Source organism: Pan troglodytes, chromosome 16 (genome assembly GCF_028858775.2).
Source record: "Pan troglodytes isolate AG18354 chromosome 16, NHGRI_mPanTro3-v2.0_pri, whole genome shotgun sequence".
Lineage (NCBI taxonomy): Eukaryota > Metazoa > Chordata > Mammalia > Primates > Hominidae > Pan > Pan troglodytes.
Window position 1 is genome coordinate 81,790,307 of NC_072414.2, and position 17,474 is coordinate 81,807,780.

Genomic DNA, 17,474 nt, shown 5'->3' on the forward strand with positions numbered 1-17,474 from the left:
CATAAAAGCGAAAAACCTGCAAACATCCCATGAGTCTAACAATTTGTTTAAACAAATTAAGATACACACATACCATGGAATAATATCATTCACTAAGAATGACAATGTGGGCTGGGTGAGGTGGCTTATGCCAGTAATCCCCACACTTTGAGAGGCTGAGGCAGGAGGATTGCTTGAACCTAGGAGTTCGAGACCAGCCTGGGCAACATAGTGAGACCCAGTCTGTACCAAAAAACAAAAATAAAAAATACAGCCGAGCATGGTGGCACACAAATGTAACCCTAGTTACTCGGGAGGCTGAGGTGGGAGGATGGCTTGAGCCCAGAAGTTCGAGGCTGCAGTGAGCTATGATCATGCCACTGTAATCCAACCTGGGTGACAGAGCAAGACCCTGTATCCAAAGAAGAATGTGGATGTTTAGAGACCAGAAGATAATTTGTGACATATACCGGGTGAAAGTAGCTGCAATTCAGTAGGTGTAGTGTTATGCCATTTTTGTTAATTTTGTAAAAATAACATGCTTATACATAGAGTCATCATTTGTTTAATGATATTGACTTTGTACAGTTTTATTATGGTGTGCACTTAAATGTAGCCACTAGGATATAAAATGTCCAAGGATATACACCGAAATATGTCTCTAGATAGGGTTCGTTTTCGAATTCTTTCACAATGAACTTGTGTTGTAAAGAAATAACAGAGGGCTGGGCACAGTGGCTCATGCCTGTAATCCTAGCACTTTGGGAGGCCGAGGCAGGCAGATCCCCTGAGGTCAGGAGTTTGAGACCAGCCTGGTCAACAGGGCAAAACCCTGTCTCTACTAAAAATAAAAAAAAAATTAGCTGGGTGTGGTGGCACATACCTGTAATCCCAGCTACTCGAGAGGCTGAGGCAAGAGAATCGCTTGAACCCAGGAGGCAGAGGTTGCAGTGAGCCAAGATCGTGCCACTGCACTCCAGCATGGGTGACAGAGAGAGACTCCCACTCACGAAAGAAATAATAGAAGTGTAAAGTGTTTACAAAGCAGGAACTGGAGCTGTGGTATCTGCCTGGATCCTTGAGGGCATTTGGCTGGTGCCAAGTTCATGTGCAGGTCACTTGGAGAACCAATAATCCAACCAAAGGACTAAGAGGTTTTGGGAGCTTTAAATCACGTTGTGGAGAAGTCAATAATCACCCCCTATCCCTCCCCTGCTCCTCCAGTGCAAACTTCTGTGATTACGTCTCTCTCCTGAGCAAACATAGCCAGGTGCCTGCTCCCAGGGGCCTTCCTGGATTTCATGAGGCCCATCCTCTCCTGATTCCTATTTGTTCCTCAGGCAGGCTACAACTCTGCTGATCAGGCTGGGCCTTGATAACCAGTCATCAAGCTCTGGTCATGTTCCTGAGAAGCCACCTGGCCATCTTGATCGGATGTGGTGTTCACCAATCCCAGCCACCCAGTGGGACACTGGTCATCTTTGAAGGAATGCTTCCCCCTCAGCCAGCTCATCATGTTTCTGGTGTGGTGAGTCACTCTGGTTTCAACCCTGAACGTAATCTTATTTCCAGGTCATCGGGGCACTACCCAGTCACTCCCTGATTTGTAGTAATAGTAAATAAAAGCTACCAGGGATTGGTGCTTATGTACCGGACACCATGCTAGGTGTGGGGTTTGAGCCTCACAACAAACTGTGAAGCAGGTATTTTTATCCCTATTTTACAGAAAAGTTAGAGAGGTTGACTTGCCCAGGAATATGCAGCAGGTAAGCCTGGGCCCTTAAACTAAGACACTGTCTCTGCAATCCACAGGTCTTCTTACCTGCATTTTATATGTCCCGAAATTAAGTCGAAGTTATTCACTGAAGTTATGTTATTCATTTACATTCATGAAGTTAGCAAGTGGGAGGGGCTAAAATCTGAACATTTCCCTGACACCCTCCCCTTTTTCCTACTTGTGCTCTATCCTCACTCTCCCCCCACCCACTTGTATTCTAAGCTGCAGTAAACACTTCAACTCTTGACAGTTCTAAGAACCTGTAATAATGTGCCGTCTTGCCCTGGGGCCTTTGGACAGACTGTTCTCTCCCATGCATTTGGCTAGCACAGCCTAATCTAGACACGACCTCCTCCAGGAAGCCACACCTGACCACCTTAGTCCAAGCACCCTCTTAGGAGCTTTCTTGGTTCACTCTTGCCTGTATCGCATGGCACTGAGGTTGCCTGTCTTCTTTTCTTGCTCCTTCGCCTGCAAAGCCAAAGGCCAAAGCAAGGACTGCGTCTTGCTGATGATTCGGTCCTTAGCAGCCAGCACCTTAGCTGGCACAGGGTAGATACTCAGTAAGCATTTGTTAAATGAATGCTTGGCTCTAAGAGCTGCATTCTGCTTTTTTGGAGGATACAGCTTGGGTGTACTAAGTGGGAGGGTGCAAGTGATGACGGAAATGTGGCTTCCTGCAGGACCTGGGCAAAGGCTCTGGGGTCATTGGGGGCTCAGGGTGCTGATGTTAAAAAACCATGGTGTCCTTCTTGTTGAACCAAACTCTCAGGCTACTGTTTTCCCACTCCTAGTCAGAGACAAATGTGTTCTGAGTGACTGGAGTCATAGCTCAGAGCACCAGGAGCTGGTTTAGGGTGGGGCGAGGGGCCGTGGCCTTGGGGCTCTCGTTTCTAAAGGCCCAGGGCTCAGGGCTGGGGGGAGGGGTGAGGAGTGGCAGGTCCTGTCCCCCGGAGGCTGCAGTCACTGGGGGAGAGACAATGGGGCTCAGCATCTGCTCCTCCCTGGGAGAAGGGACCCTTCAGTGAAAAGCCAGGGAGAGCAGGGAAGTGTGGGAGGAATTGATGAGGAGAAGGGGTGGAGCCAAGGAGATGCAGCCGGGAGGAAGGAAGGGAAGGGAAGGAAGGGAAGAGGGAGGGGAGAGGATCCAGGCTTTCCTTCCTCCCGGTGACCTGGTCCTGAGCCGCAGCTTCCCTTGTATTGTTCCCTGCGTTTGCTCTCGGGGCCCACCGAGACCTCACGTTTCTCCCCCTGGCTGCAGCCCCAGTCCGAGGGCCCGGCATCCAGCAGGTGCTCAATACTTACTTGGGAAAATGAGAAATGTGACCAACTTTGCTCCGGGAACTTTCCCCCGTCTTCTCCCCACTCCTCCGGAGAACCCGAGGACAGAGCAGGTCTTGGGAGCACGCCCGGGCGCCCCATGAATAATTGACCCTTCCTGGCGGCACTGCCCGGCTCTGTCCGAGGGCTCCGGACCCGCCCTGCGTTGGAGTCGAGAAACGGCTCGGAGTGGCGGGTGTTCTGGAGGTTGGAGGCCTGGTGTCCGGCCTGCGCCGGAGCTGGAGGGCGGCGAGGCTGTGCCAAACCCCGCGGCCCCTCAGGGAGCCGAGAGGGACCTGACGGCCGCGCTGCCAGCGACCACGCCTCGGCGCCCCCCAGCAGTCCGCCCGGGGGCCGAGGCCCAGGCCCTGGGCTCGGGGACCCCGCCAGCCCGCCGATCCCAGCAGCTGCCCTGAGCCCCTTCTCCACCCGGGCCCTGGCGCTCGGAGCCCGCGCCGCTCCCTCGAGTCAGGCCGTCCAGGGCTCTGCTAACAGCTGTTTAAAGGCTTTTGCTGTTCAGTGCGCTGCGGGGATGTTTGTTCCAGGCCCATCTGCCTACTTTAAAAATACATAAGTGAAGCACACACACCCAGCTTGCCACCTCTGGCTGGGGAGGGGCGGGCTCGGCGGCCCTCGCTCGCACTTGGGAAGGAACCGGCACCCAGGAGCCGCACCCGTGCCCCACACCCCCACCGGCTCTCCTCTCCAGAGGACGCCCCTGGCTTCCCTTGAGGGGGGCGGGGCGCAGGGCCCCCGGGCCCCCTTTGTACCGGACAGGGCCGGGCCCCCCATTTCCAAGCGAGGTCTGCCTCTCCCCCGCTTCAGTTAATCTTTGTTCCCCTTTTCTGCTGAGAGGAGAAAAAAAAAAAGAGAGAGAAAGAAAGAAAAGAAGGAAAAAAGGCGTGACTTGATTTTCAAACGAAACTCCCACAGCAAACAAAACCCTTTTAGAGAAATAAGAAAGGAGGAAGAAGGAAGAAAAGAGGGAAGAAAAAAACAGGAGAAAGAAAACCCTTCAGGCTTTCAATTCGAGTGGGAGAGTTGAACCGAAAGAAAGAGAAAGAAAGGAAGAAAAATCCTCTGCGGTAGAAAGAGAAAAGAAAACTTGGGCTGACAAGAGGGGGGTGTTGGGGGTGGAAGGAAGTGAGAAAACAAAAGAGAGATAAAAGGGCTGCTTTTCTGTCTCTCTCTTCCTCTGCGAGCTGGCTTAGGAGGAGCTGTTTTGCATCCCTTCACGTCAGCCCTGCCTCATTCCCTTCTTCCAGGGAGGGAGAGAGCGCGAGCGAGAGAGCGAGCGAGAGGAGGGGGGAGAGAGAGAAAGAGAGGAGCCGGAGGGAGGGCGGCAGGAGCAGGCGGCGGGCGCGCGTGGAGGCGGGCGGCGGGCGCACAGCAGCAGCCCGGGCGGTGGGCAGCCAGGAGCCCCCGGCCCGGCCCGGCCCGGCCCGCCGAGGGCCCCAGCGCAGGAGCCGCGCCCGGACCCAGGGTGAGTGTCCCGCGCGGCCCCCCGCCCCCGCCCCAGCCCCAGCCCCGCAGCCCCGCGCTGCCGGCCGGCGGGGGCGCGGGGGGCGCGGGGGTGGGTCGCTGCGGCCGCGGCCGACCCGCCCCCCGCCTCTCCCTGGGGACGGCCGCGCGCAGGCCCGCGCCGCGCTGCAAACATGTCGTCTTTTCCTTTCACTTCCACATTCCCTCATGCCGGAGAGCTGGAGGGAGAGAGGGAGAGCCGGGGAAAGAGGGAGAGATGGCGTCTGGGGTGGGGGGGGGGAGGGAGAGGAGGGGGAGGGGGAAGGGAGAGGGAGGGAGCGAGCGAAAGAGGGCGAGAGGGAGGAGAGCGCGCGAATGAGAGAGAGAGAGAGGCAAAAATGAAAGGAAAGCGTCGCGGCGGCGGCGGCGGCGGCGCGGGAGGCCCGGGAGGCGACGGTGGCGGAGGCTCTCGGGCCCGCACGTGGGTGTCCCGGTGCTGGGTGCGCTCCCCCCACACCCGGCCCGGGACTCAAAGTTTCACCCCCTCGCCGCCCCGCCCCTACGGCTGCCCACAAACTTTATTCTCGGAGCGGGTGGGGTTGTTGCGCGTCCCAGCCGGCCGGGGGTGGGGGAGAGCTGAGCGCGCCGCTGGCGGGGCTGGGGGCGTCCCCGAGGGCCACTGGCCGCCGCACGCTGGGCGCCGCGGGATCTCCGCCGGGACAGCGTCGGGGCGCCGCGGGCCGGGGACCCAGGACCGGCGCTCGCTGGCTGGGGGCGTGGGGGTGGGGGTGGCGGGCGGGGTCCCTACGGCCCGTTTTGAGCCTCCCGCGGCTCAGCCCCCCTTCCTCCTCGTCGCCCTCTCTCCGTCTTCTCGCGGTCATTTTCCTAATTGGATGGAGCTGTGGGGCGTGATCACCAGCGTCAGATCGGGGCCCTCAGGCTACCAGGTGGGCGCGCGGGCTCGGGGACCGACGGGGCAGCCCCAGCCTCCCCACCCTAGGCGCACAGATCCCGCAGATCCGGCCCTTGGGCCACCGCCCCCTTCACCGCGGACTTGCTAACTAGTGCGTATCGGGTTTTTTTCCAACTTGCCTTTTAAGATGACTTTTATGGGCGCTGCAACTGCTTCCCTCCAGTCTAAGCTGTAGTTTGGAAAGATTTAAGAGGCCAGGGAGGTGCTTGTGTGGATTTTAACCAACCTGAAAGGGTCATTCATGTATCTCTAGGATTTGCGAGACGGTTAGGGCAAGGCGTAGCAGTATCCGGGGTGCCTTTTCTTTTTTCTTTTTTTTTGATATGGAGTCTTGCTCTGTCGCCCAGGCTGGAGTGCAGTGGCGCGATCTCGGCTCACTGTAGCCTCCGTCTCCCGGGTTCAAGCGATTCTTCTGCCTCAACCTCCCCAATAGCTGGGACTACAGGCGCACGCCACCACGCCCGTTTAATTTTTAATTATTTTTAGGAGAGACGGGGTTTCACCATATTGGCCAGGCTGGTCTCAAACTCCTGACCTCGTGATCCGCCCGCCCCGGCCTCCCAAAGTGCTGGGATCACAAGGACTCTTCGAGGTACTCGTCCTACTGGGTCTGAGGGAGGCCTGCCGGGCAATCCAGTGAGGGACCAACGTCATGGCCCACCCTTGAGCTGCAGGCCGAGTGCCCACCTGCAAAGGGCACCCTGAGCACCTTTCTTGCTGTGCAAAATGGAAACTCCCGGCCGGTATCGACCTGCAGCGTACATAACTAGTCCCTGTGGGCATCTGGGAAATTCACAAAACTCCCCCACAGGTGTGCGGAGAAGGACTTTGTGCTCTTGGGGGTCACTCAGCCAGCTTTGAAGCTGCCCTCTCAGTCCTGCATTTGTACACGTGTAAGTAAAACCAGTCAAAGTTCATTTCTGCCAGGTAGAGGGCTGGGGGTCTGTGTCCCTATTGCATCTTCACCAGGGGGCCTAGAGAACCAATGGGGCCACGTGGGAGAAGGGAAGAAGAAAACCGTTCTTAACTCGTTAGATAAGAGACAGTGTATTCCTAATGTGATCAAAGCCGATGGGGCTATCTGGTTTTGACTTCTGAAAACCTAGAGTGGCCATTCCTTTCTCATTTGTTTTAAAGAGAATGTTATTTTCTATACTTTCTCAGTGGTTTTATCAGCTGACCCTCAGGCCAGGGTAACTGTGCTGGGTACCTGCCAGTCTCGGAGCAGAACCTCTGATCGGTCATCTGTAGCTCCAGAGAGGTGCCCACCTGGTGCCCCAGTGACCTTCTGGAGCTGGCTTTCCTGCATGAGGGCCGTGGGGATAGAGCTGCTTTCTTTTGGGTAGGGGGAATTGGATGTTTGGGTCACATTTTCTTCCTCCAGCCTGGCCTGGTTGCCTGTGTCTTGGTGGAGGGGGCTGCAGTGAGTTGAAGTGGGACCCAGGCTCACTTGCTTGTCTTCTCAGAGCTGATACCTGGGTGAGTCCTCAGCCCACGGTGTGTGGTCAGCGGGCCATTTTTTCAGGGCTTGGGTCATTTGCATTCCAACCAGGCATTTCCTACCAAGGAGACTTATTTTAGGCTCACTGTCTAGAGACAAGGAGACAGACAAGGTCTGGAATGGTTTTTGAGTTGGAGGAAGGGAGACTAATGGGACCACCAGAGATTTTGCACTTCTATTTTAGGTTTGCCTTGTGGCCCAGAGATATTTCTAGCAGAGTTGTGTTTGGAAAGAAGCACAACTTCTTTCTAGAAGGGAGTAAATAAATAAATAAAGGAGGAGTCCAGCGCATCTTGGAGGAGACAAGTGAAGTCAGCTCCCTGGCCCCACCAGTGCTGATGCTTGGCGCAGGCTCATCATCTGGCTTGCCGACCCCTCCCATACCCTCGTTCCTCAGGCCTAGCCAGGGCCTAGCCCGGGGCAGGACTCATTATGTTGAAATAAGGAATCTGTGAATGTGCTGGGCCTGCTGTTAATGGTGGTTGCTCCCAGCCCTTTGACTTCAAAGCTGGAAGAAGGCCTTAGAGATTGTCTGAAAGCAACTGAGGCAGGAAGAAAGCTCTGTACCCAGGATTACACAGTAAGTGGCAGAGCCAGCACTCAACCTGAGCTTTCAGAGCCTGTTCCCAGTGCTGTTTCTACAAGGCCACTGTCTCTGCTACTGCTGGGAATCCCGAATCAAGCTCACTTCAAAGAATGTAGCTATGAGAGCATGAAACCATGCACTCACGCCGCACACATGAGTTGGGTAAATGGAGCGCCTCATTTTCCAGATGTGTTACACAAACTGTGCTGGAGGATGTGACTGGCCAGTGAGACAACTAGGGGGAACTGGGTGATTCAGGCTGTTTCAACACTGACTTCTTCAAAGTCCAACAATCAGAGAAGCAGTTTAGTCATCGGGATTTTCTCACATCACACCATTTTTTGATCTGGAATGCTTTCTTCATACTTTGACTTGTATGTGATTTATTTAGGATTGGTCAGGAGAGAAGAGAAGGAATGTAAGGACCCAAGACCTGAACTGATTTCCATCTGTGGGTTAAATGTACTAGAATGTTTGTGAGGGTAGACGTCTTTGCTTTGTTCATTGCGGAGCCCCTGTGCCTAGAATAGGGTCTGATCTATAGGGGGCCCTCAGTAGATACTTGCTGAATGAATGTACTGGACATTAGGGAAGATTTGCCTGCCAGAAGGAACCCATGAATGACACAGGCAGGGACAGGGAGGTGATTGATGGGAGCTGCAGAGTTGTGCTGTGAGTCATTGCTTCAAACAAGCTCCAGACAGGTGAGGCAGGAGGGGGCTGGGAAGAGAGGATCCTGAATGGGGTGGAGCCCCTGGGTGGAGACTTGTGCAAAACAATAGGTTTTTTTAGACTTTTTTTTTTTCTTTTTTTGAGACGGAGTCTCACTCTTTCACCAGGCTGGAGTGCAGTGGCGCGATCTCAGCTTACTGCAACCTTCGCCTCCTGGCTTCAAGCGATTCTCCTGCCTCAGCCTCCTGAGTAGCTGGGACTACAGGCGTGCGCCACTACACCCAGCCTAATTTTTATATTTTTAGTAGAGACGGGGTTTCACCAGGTTGGCCAGGATGGTCTTGATCTCCACCTCGTGATCTGCCCGCCTCGGCCTCCCAAAGTGCTGGGATTACAGGCGTGAGCCACTGCACCCGGCCTAAAACAATAGGTTTTGAATTGGACTCAGGATATAGGGAGAATAATAATAATCATGTGTCTTAGGCCAGAATTATGCTACATGCTTTGTGTATTTGTCTCTCTTAGTTCTTGCAGGTGCTGGCTCTTGCATTCTTATCCTCATTTGGCAGAGGAGTTAAATAACTTGTCCAAGGGCACAGAGCTGGTATCTAAACCCAGGCTGTCTAACTTCAAACTTTGCCTCCCAGGAACGATGATGTGGTCATATATCTCTGCCCATGCCAAAGAGTTGGGCGTTCAGCACTTTGGGGTTCCTTGGAAGGACAGCAGCAGAAAAACTAAAGAAGAAATTGTGGGTCTGCAGCAGAGGGAGGCTGGTCAGGGAGTGTGCCTGAAGAGGGGTCACCCAGTGAGGCCTATAAGGGAATGCTTATTTTAGGGGCCTAACTGTTCCTCAAGCAGAGTGGCTGTTGTGAGATTAGGGCTATTTTGCACTTGATAAAGATGTAGGAGATCCTTTTATGGGCAAAGATTGCTTTTCAGCTTAAAGTTTAGTTGGCATATATTTGAAACTAGTGGGAATTTTAAAACTAAGAAATGTCCTTGTTGGCCTTGATACCACCAGAGGCTGTTTGCCACATGTGTAAACATTACCTGCCTGCTCCAGGATGCTGGCCCAGCCTGTTCCAGACCACAGTAGCTCCTCATTCATTGGCAGTCTGTGATGTGCTAGACACTGTGCAGGTCCCGTCCTCGTGAAGCTTGCAGTCTCCCTGGGAGGCAGGCATTAAACTAATAATTACACAAATACTCTTTAATTACAGTGGTTATAAATGCTTCAAAGGAAAAAGTACAGAGGCATAGAAGCCAGTAATCATGGAGAGGGGGAGGGGAGGCTTTCCTGAAGAAAGGACATTTAAAGCCACCTGCAGTGTGGATGAAGAGGCTTTAACCAGGGTGGTACAGTTCATTAACCTTGATGTGAACCTTGCCACCCCATATGTGGTCCATGGACCAGCATCAGCGTTACCTGGTAGTGAGTTAGAGATGCAGAGCCCTGGGCGCCTCAGCAAACCTACTGGATCTGCATTTTAATTCACATGCATGGTAATGTCTGTAAAGCACTGATGGACTCAAAAGTACTGAAATGACAGGTTCTCAGCTTTGCTGGGAGCTCATTGGGTGACGCTGGGAAAGTCACCCTGGGGTGACTTCTCTGATCTTTGGCTTTTTCCAGTTTGTGCTGTCTACCCGCTTGTTGAGGGTGACCCACCCCTGTGTTGCTGTTGATGGAGACCCTGCAGACACTAGTCCATGCTCTGGTCTGACTTCCGTAAGCACTGAAGATGGGCTGAACCATCAGAGATTTTGATAAGGATCAGAATAATTCCCTGAAAGTGTGTGGAGCTGCACACAGAGATTGTCTTAAGGTGACCCTGGGAGGATTTGGCCTGAAGCAAGAGAAAAACTGGCAAGGGTCAAAAGGGCTTTGGGGAAGAAAGGTGTAATGTTTCTGCCAAAAGCGGAACCTAAAACGGGGAGAGAGAGAGGCACCTGCTCAATAGTTCCATGCATGGGAACATAATACTTTTAAGAATTGCCTCAGAGTTTTATCCCTGAGACCTTCACATCACTGTAGAGAAGACCAGACGGTTGAAATCAGGGGTCCTGGACTCTTGCAGTGTGTGGGTGGGCTTCAAGGGTCAGGGGTACTTGAAACTGTGCAGAAGGTTACATGTGTGCACTTTTCTGGGAAGAGGACCCATAGCTTTCACTGGCCTCAAGGGAGATTGCGGCTCTAAGAATTTGTCAAATGTCTTACTGGACTAACCTCACCCAACTCTCTTGTTATACAGCACATGCGATATGCCAGGCATAATTGTAAGCACTTTATACATACTGTTAGCTCATTTAGGTTGAATACCTTTCTGGAGGTCACAGATCTAGTAAGCCTCAGAGCCAGGATTAGAACCCAGGCACTGGGGTCCCAGAGTCGCTGGTTGCAAAGCCTACCCTAGTAACAGGGCAAGCAGGACTAGGGGCGAGCTCTTTTTGGTAGCACAGATGAAGAGGCTCACCCCCACCCCCACTTTACAAGTAAGCATCTCCCCAGTTGTTCATGTAAAACATGGAAAGGATTTTCCCAAGGAAGCACCTTGTGAATAGCTCCAGGTTGCCAGGCTAGCCCATGAAAGCCTGTATCACTGTTGGGCCCAACTCATGCTTGTTTGCAAAGAAAATAATTAGAAAACAAAACTGCTGCCGCACCAAAGGCTAAATTAAAAATTCTAGAATTGGAAAGAAGGCACTTGAAGAATTGCACCCTTAAATCAGGGAGGTAAGGTGGCAACAGGAAATTGGGGTAGATTCTGAAAGGGAGGGATTAAAGGATGTTACAGCCAAAGCACAGCCAAATATATGTTGAATCAGCAGCTTCAAAAGGTAAAACAACTGTTTTTTATTACCTACTAATTAATGTGTATAGCTCACAGACCTGACCCTTCCCCCATCCCTAGTGCCTACCCCAAGTACAGAGGCCTTTTGTCTTTTCTCTCATTCATTTTGTGTTGTTTGAATTTTTATCCAGTATGTATTATCTTTATTATATACATGTAGTATATATATATATAGTACATGTGTGTATATATGTATATGTGTATATATGTATATAGTATATGTGTGCGTGTGTGTGTGTGTGTATATATATATATATATATACACACATGAAGTAAAAGAACTATTAGAAGTGGGTTGGAGGCCGGGCACAGTGGCTCATGCCTGTAATCACAGGACTTTGGGAGGCCCAGGCAGGAGGATTGCTTGAGCCCAGGAGTTTGAGAACAGCCTGGGCAACATAGTGAGACCCTGTCTCTACAAAAAAGTTTTATAAATCAGTCGGTGGCACGTGTAGCTGTAGTCCCAGCTACTTAAGAGACTGAGGTGGGAGGATCGCTTGAGCCCAGGAGGTTGAGGCTGCAGTGAGCTATGATGGCCTCAGTGTACTCCAGCCTGAAAACCCTGTCTCAAAAAAAAAAAGAAAAGAAGTGGGTTGGTCTCTTTCGCAGTCACCATTGTAAAGGATTTTCTGATATTAAATACATATGCTCTATTGTGTGTTTATTTCTGGGAGAACTAAGAAAACTGTTGGAAATGTGAGGATTTTTAGTGTAGTCGGAAGCTGAGAATAAGTGATCATATTGCGACCCAACTATTTTCCCTTTCTTCTTTCCCTGCCCCCAGCATGTTATATATATGGAATTGAAATGAAGTTAGAATGGTCACTACAGAAAGCAGGAATGTCCGCCCTCCGCATTTAAATGGGAAACTATAACCTTTGTGATAACTCTTGGTTATGTGTGTTTTTGTCTTCTGGATGGTACCTGAAATGCCATCCCGGACCCCATCCCGTTCTCGGTGGGACAGCAAGGATATGGGCTTCCAGACTGGGAAGACTGTCCTGCATGTGTTTGGTAAAAGACAATGGCTAAAACCTGGGGCACATCAGAATGTCCTCGCAAGGACCAAGTCCAAGCTGGCCCCTTGAGAAGCATCAGGTACCCTTTGGAAGCTGGTAGTGCTGGTCAGTTTAATCTCACTCTATGATGTCCGATCCTCGGGCCCTGGGCTCACAAGCCATCGCTTCCCATCATGGCTCCATTCTCTAGCTGCAAATCACAAGACTGTTTGTAGACTTGCCATTACCCAGAAGCAGGTCACCTCTGAAATTCAGAACTCTTCCTGTCCTCCCACTACACAGCACTCCTTGAAGCAGCCCTGCCCACCCCTGCCCCAACCTGGGAAATCTGTGCCCACTTCCCTGGTCCATTCCCCATGTGCCCACCATCAGCCCCACTGCTTGTTCCTCTGTGTCCTGCCCTGGCTTCCTCCCTAGGTCTGGGCACCCCACATCCTCCTATGCCTTAATTCTCTACCTACAGCTACAGTCACACCTCTCTCTCCCTCCCCAACCCCAACCTGTGTCACTTCTCTTTACCCTAGGATTTCACAAAGAAGAGTCCACTCTGTCCCCACTTCCTCTCTCCCCCTCTTCTCCTTGCCAGCTCAACAACAGTGGAGCGTTTCAGCCCAGCCCACGCTCACTCCAGCTGGCTCTCCTAGAGGTCCCTGGCCACCTACTCATGCCCAGTGGCCCATCTTGTGTGACTTCCTCTTACCTGACTGCCCGGTGGCCCATCTTGTGACTTCCTCTTACCTGACTTCTCCATAGCAGTTATTGTCATGAATAGTCTTCTCCACCTTGGGTCTGGCTCATCACTCTGGGTCCTTTTCCTACCTCTCTCATCTGTTTTTTTGTACCATTCTTTCCTGTTGCTATGCTTTGGTGCCTTGGCCACAGTTCATTGCTACTTGCTTACCTACCATGACTGTGGTTTCAGCCTGTATAGGACTCTTGGCCTATGATCCCTGTCCTCATGTCTCCTGTAGACAGCCTAGGGCTGGATTTCCTTTTGTTTTTAATCTAGTCTGATATCTATGCTCTTTAACCAGAGAGTTCAAGCCATTTGCATTTGTTATGGTTTTGGAAATAGATGGATTTCTTTTTTTTTGAGACAGGGTCTCACTCTGTCACCTAGGCTAGAGTGCAGTGGCGGATCTCAGCTCACTACAACCTCCGCCTCCTAGGCTCAAGTGATCCTCCCACCTCAGCCTCCCAAGTAGCTGGGACCACAGGCATGCACCACCACAGCTGGCTAATTTTTATTTTTTTTATTTTTTGTAGAGATGGGGTTTTTCCATGTTGCCCAGGCTGGTCTTGAACCCTGAGCTCAGGCTGTCCACTTGCCTCAGCCTCCCATAGCGCTGGGATTACAGTGTGAGCCACTGCACCTGGCCAAAACAGGATGCAGATTTCTTTCTACCATCGTATTTGGTGTTTTCTATGTGTTCTTTTTCTGATTCTTCTGTTCATTCTTTTGAATTGATTGAAATATTTTTTTCTTTCCTTCAGTCCGTTTTTTCTCTACCGCTTTGAAACTCATATACTCTTTTTAAAAATTTTTTATTTTTAGAGAAAGGATCTTGCTCTGTCACCCAGGTGGGAGTGTAGTGGCAGGATCATAGCTTACTGTAACCTTGATTTACTGGGCTCAAGTAATTCTCTCTCCTCAGCCTCCTGAGTAGTTGGTCTTGAATTTGAACTTCTGTTTTTTATTGTTGTTGTTTTGTTTTGTTTTTTTTTTGAGACGGAGTCTCACTCTGTTGCCCAGGCTGGAGTGCAATGGTGCAATCTCGGCTCACTGCACCCTCTGCCTCCCGGGTTCAAGTGATTCTCCTGCTTCAGCCTCCCAAATAGCTGGGATTACAGGCATGTGCCACCATGCCTGGCTAATCTTTGTATTTTAGTAGAGACAGGGTTTCACCATGTTGCCCAGGCTGGTCTTGAACTCCTGACCTCACATGATCCACCCATCTTGGCCTCCCAAAGTGCTGGGATTACAGGCGTGAGCCACTGCGCCCGGCCTAGCCTCCTGAGTAGTTGGGACTATAGGCATGGAACCACCACTCCTGGCTGGTTTTATTTTTTAGAGGCAGGTTCTGGCTATGTTGCCCAGGCTGGTCTCAAACTCCTGGCCTCAAGCCATGCTCCTGCCACGGCCTCCCAGAGTGTTGGGATTACAGGTGTGAGCCACTGTGCCCGGCCTGAAACGCAGACTGTGTAATGTTCAGTTGATGTCTATATATTTTTTTCAAACAATGTAAAGACCTTAGAATGCTTTATATAAAGTCACCACTGTCCCTCCCCACATTCCATTGTCATACAATGGTTTCTGTTTCTGTCTTTAATCCCACAAATTGGACTCTAATTTTAATGTTATATACACTTAATCCTTTGTTTTTATTTTCCACATATTTACCTTTTACTCACATTTTCCCTTTCATCTCAGGTCTTCTTTCTGGGATCAGAACATCATGTGGCAAAGGTCTTTTAGTCATAAGCTTTCAGTGTCCGTTTGGCTGAAATCTTATTTCATCCTTATTCTTTTTTTTTTCTTCTTCTTTTTTTTAGCCTAGAATATATATAATAATGGCTTCATCCTTACTCTTAAAAGATAGTTTTGCTGGGTATAGAACATTAGCCTGACCATTATTTTCTCAGTATTTACAAGCGTCATTCCACTGTCTTCAGGCTTTCATTGTTGATATTAAGAAGCTGGGGGCTGGGCGTGGTGGCTCACGCCTGTAACCCCAGCACTTTGGGAGGCTGAGGCAGGTGGATCACGAGGTCAAGAGATTGCGACCATCCTGGCCAACATGGTGAAACCCTGTTTCTACTAAAAATACAAAAATGAGCTAAGTGTGGTGGCGTGTGCCTGTAGTCCCAGCTACTCGGGAGGCTGAGGCAGGAGAATCTCTTGAACCCGGGAGGTGGAGGTTGCAGTGAGCTGAGATGGCGCTACTGCATTCCAGCCTGGCAACAGAGGGAGACTCCGTCTCAAAAGAAAAAAAAAAAGAAAAAGAAGTTGGTAGCCCAAGTATTGTTCTCTTAGGTAAATTCTACTCTGTGGTTGTTTTGAGTGTGCTTTTTTTTTTTTTTTTTTTTTTTTTTTTTTTTTTTTGTAGTCTTGCTCTGTCTCCCAGGCTGGAGTGCAGTGGCACAATCTTGGCTCACTGCAAGCTCCGCCCCCTGGGTTCACACCATTCCCCTGGACTACAGGCAACCGCCACCACACCTGGCTGATTTTTTGTATTTTTAGTAGAGATGGGGTTTCACCGTGTTAGCCAGGATAGTCTCGATCCCCTGACCTCGTGATCCACCCTTCTCGGCCTCCCAAAGTGCTGGGATTACAGGCGTGAGCCTCCATGCCTGGCCAACTTTTTCATTTTTAATCTTTTTTTATTCCGGGTGTTTTCAGGGTAATTTTTTTTTCCATGAACAGAGCAATGAAGGGGTAATTTCTTGTTTTCTAGTTCACTAATTCTCTCTTTAGTTATCTCTAATCCTTGTTTAGCCCTTCACTGAGGTATTTTTAATACCAATATTAACTCATAGATTTAATATATCTAATGTGTTTTACTCCATTGCAGTTGTTATTTTTGATGCTCATCCATTGAGCTTGTAATGTGAATGATTATTTTTTTTTATTTCTGGGTTTCTATTTTATTATTTTTCAAATATGCTCGGTCTTTTAAAAAACAATCTCTTACTCCTTGTGTTTTTTAATTCCTCACTTTATTTCTTTAATCATATTAAACACGTTTATTTTGTATTCTGTATCCAATAAATGTAATATCTAAAGTATTTGCAATTATAGTTGTATTGTTTGATGCTTCTGCTGACTTCCACTCATGAGGGTGTGTTCCTTAGGTGTTCTGTGATTTTTGCTTTTTGTTTGTTTGTTTATTTATTTATTCATTTGAGATGGAGTTTCATTCTTGTTGCCCAGGCTGGAGTGCAGTGGCACAATCTCGGCTTGCTGCAACCTCCACCTGCCCCGGGTGGAGTGATTCAAGTGATTCTCCTGGCTCAGTCTCCCGAGGAGCTGGGATTACAGGCGTGTCCACCACCATGCCTGGCTAAGTTTTGTATTTGTAGTAGAGATGGGGTTTCACCATGTTGGCCAGGCTGGTCTCGGACTTCTGACCTCAAGTGATCTGCCCACCTTGGCCTCCCAAAGTACTGGTATTACAGGTGTGACCACTGTGCCTGGCCAGGTGTTGTGTGATTTTTGATTGCAAGCTTATGCTTATTAGGATTCTATCTGTGAGAATTCTTTGAGGTATAGGATGAGAGTCCCTTCTCAGGGAGGATGTGTGTTTCCTTCTGCTAGGTGCCTTAAGGGCCTACAGATGGATTCATTTCTCTATAATTCTTAGCTTGCAGTTTTGACAACCAGAACCTAAACCCACATAAGAGCCTGCCAATGACCACAGATTCTCAGAGGAACCTTTTTTTTAAAACTCCACCCACAGCTAACACTAAGATTACTTCCTTCCTGAATATATATCACCAGACGCTCTCCTTTGTCCCATTGTCGCTTTATTGCCAAATGCCTTCTCTCGATTTTTGGTCAAAGTCCTAATCATTTCAGGCCCAGTTAAAAACTCAGTATCTCTTGAGCCTTCCCCACACCATATGTTGCAAAATTATCTGGTCTTTCCACATTCACAGCGTTCACAGGCCACTGTTGCATTACCTATTAGTCTGTGAGTATACGCGTTCGGACCCCACACTGGATTCTGAGCTTTTTGAAAGCCCAGAGCTGTATCATTTATTTCTGGAGCCCCAGTCCCTGGCTCACTGTTGTGCAGAGTAGTTGTTTCATAGATATTTATTGATCAAATAGAATTTATGGCAAAACCAGTACTTCTCTTCTTTTTGAATAGTAATAAAAAAAAAAATCACAAGCCCAAGCACCCCCTGGTCTTGGACAAAGCCAGTTTACCTCTTTGGATCTCAGTATCCTTAGCTGTAAAATGAAAGGATGCTCTGAGGTCTCTACTTGTTCTAAGACACTGACATCCAATGCAGCTGTGTGGCTGTCAGTCACAGTACCATGGATCAACTCTTGACTCACCAATTGAATGAAGGGATGGGAGGGCTGTGGTAAGAAAGAGTGTAATTCTGAGGTAACTGGGCATGAGTTGGAAGAGAGGAAGGAGAAGGGACTTCAAGATGGGTTAATATAAAATAAAGATGGCAGAACCAGGCATGATGGTGTGTTCCTGTAATCCCAGCTACACTAGAGGCTGAGGTGGGAGGATCAGTTGTACCCGGGAGTTTGAATCCAGTCTGGGAAACATAGTGAGACCCTATCTCTTAAAAAAAAAAAAAAAAAAAAGATGG

General features: G+C 49.9%; 1 protein-coding gene across 3 annotated transcripts in view; it reads left to right on the plus strand.

The window, feature by feature from the left end:
* The first annotated feature begins 4,268 nt into the window (after window positions 1–4,268).
* Window positions 4,269–17,474, plus strand: part of ZNF710 (zinc finger protein 710) — an 80,895-nt gene continuing 67,689 nt past the window's right edge. The window contains exon 1 of one of the 3 annotated variants that reach the window (XM_024349367.3): window positions 4,269–4,559. The gene's annotated coding sequence lies outside the window, so the exon portion shown is untranslated. Of the gene's footprint in view, window positions 4,560–5,465; window positions 5,602–6,311; window positions 6,404–17,474 lie in introns of those variants that run through there. The other 2 variants (XM_063795358.1, XM_009429819.4) reach the window with 2 other exon arrangements.